This window comes from Schistocerca cancellata, chromosome 9, assembly GCF_023864275.1.
Source record: "Schistocerca cancellata isolate TAMUIC-IGC-003103 chromosome 9, iqSchCanc2.1, whole genome shotgun sequence".
In the NCBI taxonomy this organism is placed as follows: Eukaryota; Metazoa; Arthropoda; class Insecta; order Orthoptera; family Acrididae; genus Schistocerca; species Schistocerca cancellata.
The window spans coordinates 318,785,790-318,793,143 of record NC_064634.1 but is presented as its reverse complement, the minus strand read 5'-3'; positions in this window follow the sequence as shown (position 1 = coordinate 318,793,143).

Genomic DNA, 7,354 nt, shown 5'->3' with positions numbered 1-7,354 from the left:
TTTAGAGGCAGAGTTTCCTATGAATTCATTTTATCTGTTATCTTCAAATTTGAGCTTGTTTTATTTGGAGTCCATCCAACATTGCACATGTATCACCTGTTTGCTCTAGCTGCCTGTTATCTGCTAAGTAGTGCAAGATATCCCTACCAAACCTGGGGATCAAGGCTCTGATGCATGGCCTCCGATTCAAACATTAGAAGCTGGCTTCAGATGGAAAGAAATGGCAAACCAACTTCCAGACTAAGGGGGGAGATAGGATTTGCCCTTTTACTCCCTTGTTGCCTGTTTTATATTCTCATAATGGCTAGTGTCCAGGATCTTATTACAGCTGAACCACACAGCCATAAACAGAACTAAATAATGACTTTGCAAAATACAACTGTTACCTTACCCCTAGCACTACGGGTTTGTGACCAAATCTTTGAGATGTAACAACCACAAGGCCCAGAAAGGTCCTTTTTACAGCCATGGCAGGATTACAGGCCATTAACCCATGACGTACCAACTATCAGCCGGCCGAAGTGGCCGTGCGGTTAAAGGCGCTGCAGTCTGGAACCGCAAGACCGCTACGGTCGCAGGTTCGAATCCTGCCTCGGGCATGGATGTTTGTGATGTCCTTAGGTTAGTTAGGTTTAACTAGTTCTAAGTTCTAGGGGACTAATGACCTCAGCAGTTGAGTCCCATAGTGCTCAGAGCCATTTGAACCATTTGAACCAACTATCAACCAAATCTAATCATCTCAAGTTAAGCCTGGAATAACACCCCCAACCATCACTACCAAATTTCATTGCCGCCACAATACATTCTTACTAAATCCCATTGCCAGGCATCCATTTGATTGGCAGCTGTTCATACATCACTACTATGTCTTTTCAGTGTCTAATCAACTTTCACCACTCCACAGATATTAAATTTTTAGTGGCGGTATTAATTTATAAATAATATTTAAATCTCCAGCTCTCTTAAATTAGGCTGACTGGAAAATGTACCATTATTTCTACACTGATTGTGCATCTCTAATGTGGGACTACAATTCAAAAATTTTTAGCAGAATTATGTAGAATTTATTTAATTTGTTATAAGGATATGTCACGTTGCATTAAGTAGCTTATTTTTTTTAAAAAGGAGTTATTAAAATTACAACTGGTGAGTGTGTGTCTATCAGCTGACTGAAGTGGTCAAAGTATTGAAAGTGTTTATTGTATGTGACACACTTTTTAACGCTTCCGCTGATTATTGTTAATTGTCACAGCAGAGATGAAATTGGCTGCGCAAGATCAATGTATCTTAGAGCATCTTAATCCAACTGATGTGTTGAAAATAAGTGTGTTCTGTAAATTAAATTTTTTCAGGAAATGGGAAAATAACTGTTTTAATCCACAGGGCTTTAAGCTTTACACTATTATACATGTTGCACATATTCGAAAACAGATGCTGACAAATAATGTATTAAAGGGTTTGCACTCTTTTTTTAAGTATATACGTAAAATTTCTTGTGCACCATTTAGTTTGCTTTCATTTATTTGAATGGGCTCATTAGATACTTGGTTGTCCAAAGAATCAGTCAGTTTTACATCCTTCTTTGAGTACCATAGTGAAAACTATAGTGTGTCCATCGCTGAATATTTTGGCTCATGAGAGAATCACAGAACCAGAGAGAGAGAGAGAGAGAGAGAGAGAGAGAGAGAGAGAGTGAGTGAGTTTTCCCCCCTCTTGATTGGGTAGGCAGGTGACAGTTTGGATGAGACTTGGTGACAACAAATGTGAATACGAATGAAAAGTTGTGTCAACAGATTAATCTCAGCTTGGACTTAGGTCTCCATCATTTGCTCCATATGTAATTACTATGTGAACATAAAAAAACACTTTCATTTCTAAGTTCAGTATGAATCTGCAATAGCAAATATTCATTCCATATAGAACACATTTTCTGTACAATTAACTGTAACATTCATTCAGAAATGCCGTGTATACAGGACAGAACATGACGAGTATTTTGGTGCATATTATGTACATGCAACATACATAATTTGTGATAAATGCAAAAACGGTGGAAGGGGCTACTATGTAATCTTTTCAATATCGACTTTAACCCAAACTAAACAAAGTGAATCTTAATCTTTACGACTCATTAATTTAAATATGTTGCAATATTTTACATATATATGGAAATGCTCAGTATGAATCTGCAATAGCAAATATTCATTCCATATAGAACACATTTTCTGTACAATTAACTGTAACATTCATTCAGAAATGCCGTGTATACAGGACAGAACATGACGAGTATTTTGGTGCATATTATGTACATGCAACATACATAATTTGTGATAAATGCAAAAACGGTGGAAGGGGCTACTATGTAATCTTTTCAATATCGACTTTAACCCAAACTAAACAAAGAAGTGAATCTTAATCTTTATGACTCATTAATTTAAATATGTTGCAATATTTTACATATATATGGAAACGCATTACATACACTGTCATGGAACTAAACTGTACAAATATGAAACAGGGATGGTGGACCAAGCACACATTACATCCGTGTCTTGTGTTTAATTTTTTCCTACTACTTCAATACTTTGCAAATTACACTATTTGCTCTACTTTGTATTCTCACTAAGCAGCATGCCGAAATGCTTACCATAGATGCTTTTAGCATGCAGAAATTGAAAAAGTGAAAATGACTGACAGCGTAAAAGGGACCTCATGGGATTGTTGGGACAATAGAGCTTTTGAAGTGATTAGACAGATTGATTGCACTAATGATGCACAGAATTACTGACCTATGTCACTGGGCTCTGTAGAATTATAGAATAAGTTTGTTTTCATGTAATAAGTCTGCAGAAATTAGCGTACTTAACACAAGCACCGATAATGTGAAACTAAGCTTCCTCCATTTTTCACGAGATCAATAACGCTTTGAACACGGATAATCAGGTTGATATTGTAGTTACAGATCTGAAAAGTCTTTGATACCATACTGCATTGTGTCCTACTGAATGGAATACATCTTACGAAATATTGAAACAGGTATGCGAACACAATGAAGACATCTTTGCTGAAAAAACATAATACATTCATATTTCTGGCAAGATGTAATCAGAAAGAAAAGAAGAGTACAGCCCCTCAAGGTTGCGCAATGACTCCATTACTGTTTACAAAATATATTAATTTTTTTTAAAAAAAAAAGAAAGAAAACTTGCAGATTATAAGCAATTGAAACTGGCAGGCAGATGATCCAAAATATAAATAAATAAAATATAATGCATGTAAATAGAAGAAATAGTGTTTATACAATGGATGTATTGCTTGTCCAGGGAAAACAGGGTGACAGTGGTTTTAAGCACACACTATTCGCCAAAGTGGTGCCCAATTGAAGGACTTGCACCAGGCCTCTTGAGTGGTGACCAATTAGTGCAATCAATAACAAGCATAAAGTATTGAGAAAAAGGAAGGGAGATTAAAATTCCATCAGTGAGGTAGTCATCAAAGATAAAGCACATGCTAGGATTACTGAAGGAAGCCGGCTATATCCTTTTCAACTGAACCATCCACATACCAGTAGTCTTTGTTGAGAGCTGCTTAAGGCAGAACACTACTGTAAATTTGGGCCTGGGAAAGCAAATGCAAGGCTAAGATTTATTGAAAGAATCCTGAAAAGTGGTTGTTTACAAAATTCTTGTCTTAGGCTCTTACCAAGTGGTTTAATGGAAGAAATGAAAAATATTCAAAGAAGCAATGTGCTTAGTTGGTTTGAGAATATGCTAGAAATGCTCAACAAACCAATGAGGGATGTTACATGAAAGGCAGTATTCACTGCTGAGAGCCCTTGTTCCAATACAAATAAAGGTTAATCCTATTAATTTATACCTTTTGCCAGTTGTTGTTGTTGTGGTCTTACCATTAGGAAAATAACTGCCAAACTTGAGAATAAAGAGTGTGGTACCAATAACTGTTTTTCCTGTGCATTTCTCACAAATGGAAAAAGAACGGAGAAAATGAAAGTGGTTTTCATAATATAAGTATTAATGGCGCCATTATAAATTTTCTAAAGTTTCTTTATATGGGAAACAGGGCAGGTGATGTGACAGAGAGAATTATAAAGGCATATAAAATCCAACTAGGGTTTGGTTTCTGACCCTAACTCACAACAAGCATGAAATTCTGATGGTTTAACAATGGTGCAAGCTACCCCTGAACAAAACAACTTGTCTGCTTGCCCATGCTCATTACAAATAATGTAGTAAAAAAACACAATAAAATATTTTATAGCATGTGATAGCATAGGTCTACAAAACGTAAAAGAGGAGCCTACTATGTAGATGAAACCATTTAGAAATATCAATAAATAACAAGGAATGTAGATGAATATAAAAGCAACAAACTTAAAACTCAAGATACATTTAGTTTTTGAATGATTAGTCATTAAGATCAGTTTTGAAGTGAAACAATTACTTAAAGCAAACAACTGGAAGATTGCTCTGGTCATCACAGTCCAGTGATAAACATGGTTCTGCTTGTTAGGCCTTTCTTGCAATGACCAGTTACTAGAAAGGAAGAACAATTAGAGAGTTCAGTGTTCTTAGAACATAAGTACTGACTCAGACTGAGTAAGGATCTCAAGGGAAACAGACACTGCCTATCCAAAAAACAATCCCGCAATTTACCAGTTAATTAAGGGGGCAGGGATGGGGAGGGAGTGTGTTAGCCTGCAACCTGAATCACAGGGAAAGTTGGTTATTACTGCCACACAAAATTCTGGGACTGGGCATAGATTAAATCTTGATCTTTTAGATCCCTATTATTGCACCAAAATAGTATGAATTCGGACTGCATGGGAAAGGGTTGAGCATGGTAGGTAGAAGGATAAGAATTGATAGTTAATAAAATACATACATCTCATGATTATGTACATACAATGATGTCAGGCCTTTGTTTCACAACATCCAAAACCTTTTTAATTATTTAATCTGTGAAGATAAGATGACTAACTGGTTGTGCCAACATTTAACAGAACCTTCAAAATTATGTATTTTATATTGCTGATATCATACGTACATGATCACATACTTGTAAGCAGAAACAAGTATCAGAAATGTTACCATCCATACCTGAACATATTGAACTGCATTTTGAGCTAATTTTGACACAGGTGTAAATATTAAGACGAAATTTGAGTTTGATAAACTGAGGTGATTGATAACAAACAAATCTTGTCTAAAGAGAGTTCTGGCAGCAAACTTCGTTCCAAGTGTTGAGATGAAGCATCACAACTCGTTTTTTCCTCTTATTAGCTTCAATGTCCCAGTGTTATAAAAAAGAAATGACATTCTATTTAAAAACAAACATGTGCAATCAGCATAACAATACTGCTGAAAAATGACAGCAGCAAGATATATACAAAGTTTTTACTGATTTTGTCCTCTGCCAAATATGTAAGCGAAGTACCCACAAAATACAAAAGTCAAAGCTACTACTGTAACTTTGTCACTGAACAGCAAATACTGATACAACTCTGTGTAAAATTAGTATGCACTCAGTTGCAGAATGAATATGAATTATAAACAATCTATAATTTGTTTCTGAATATCCTTTTGTTGTAAAATAGTTAGGAGTATAACACAGAATTTTTTGGTATGGTACTTACTACACTGATCATTTATCAGGAGAGTGTCAAAATTGGTAAATACATTACAGTAAACTGGAAGTGCTAATATTTACAGAATTAATACACTGTCAGAATGAAACATTGTTTTGCACTTTAAAATAAATTTATCATACACAAAATACTTAATCTTGACTGTTGTGGCCAAGTGCTACTTAAGTTGGTCTAACAGTCCCTGTTAAGATATTCATTTATAGAGCAGGAGAAGTTGCCAATCAAAAAGTCTTTCAAACTCTGTTTAAACCATGCTTTGTTTGAAACCAAGTTTGTAACAGTTGCTGGCAATTTATTGAAAACGTGCGTTGCTGAATACTGGACCCTTTCTTGGGCCAAGTTAAGGAATTTTTAGGTCTTTATGTAGATTTCACATGCAGCCAAAGCGATGTTAAGAATAATTAATAAAAGACTTGAAAAAGTAATGAAGGAGAATCTTGGCAAGGAGCAATTTGGCTTTAGACGGAATACGGGCACCAGGGATGCAATGGGGCTCCTACGAATCTTGGGAGAAAGGTTTATTGAAAAAGGAAGAAACCTATATATATGGGCTTCATTGATCTAGAAAAGGCAATGTTGTTTGGGACAAGCTGGTGACTATAATGAGGGAAAAAGAGAGTGGACTGGAAAACCAGATAACTTGTAAACTCATTATACCTTAATCAAAAAGTTTCAATTAAAGTGAGAGGAGAAAGTACAAACTGGATCGGACTAGGAAAAGGAGTAAGACCTCTGCTTGGAAAATATGGTTGACCAGTGCTCATTAGATGACAAAGGCGTAGAAACTGGAGGAATAAGAGTAGGGTGTTTCAGGTTTGCTGATGACAGCACAGGGGAAAAAGAATTACAGGATTTGGTGGACACCATTGAAACTAATGGAAAAAATATGAAATGAAAATTAACACAAATAAAACAAAAGTATTGACACTAGGAGGAAATAAGGAAATAAAAATTATGCTGAATGGAGAAATACTAGAACACGTGCAAAATTTTTAAGTATCTTGGGAAGCAGGATAGACACCAACGAAGTGCACCACAGAAATTAAAACAAGGATAGCAATGGCAAAAGAGGCGTTTTATAAGAAAAGGAGAATTTTCTGCAACGGTCTGGACAGAGAACTTAGGAAGATATTCACAAAATGTCTTGTATGGGGTGTTCTTCTATATGGCGCTGAAACATGGACTATAAGGAAGAAAGACAGAGAAAGGCTGGAGGCTTTTGAGATCTGGACGTGGCGGAGGATGGAAAGAATAAGTTGGATGGACAGAGTAAAAAATGAAGAGGTACTGAGAAGAGTGGGAGAGAAAAGACAGTTACTAGATGTAATAAAGAGAAGAAAAAGAAATTGGATTGGGCATATATTAAGAAAGAATGATAAAAACAGTTTTAGAAGGTTATGTAGAAGGGAAAAGGAAGCGAGGTAGGAAGAGATTCCAGATACTGGATGACATAATGGACGGTACAACATACAGCAGCCTTAAGTAGAAAGCAATGGATTGCAGAAAAATGGAGAGGCAAAGGACCTGCTGATATAGCAGATAACTGATGATGATGATGTAGATCATTCCTAGTATTGACACTATGTATTAAGTAACTGGTTACAAATACAGATACATTATTTGCAACAAATTTCATTAAGGAATAATATATTGAGAAGCAGTGGTTGGAATACAAAGTTTCTTGAACAG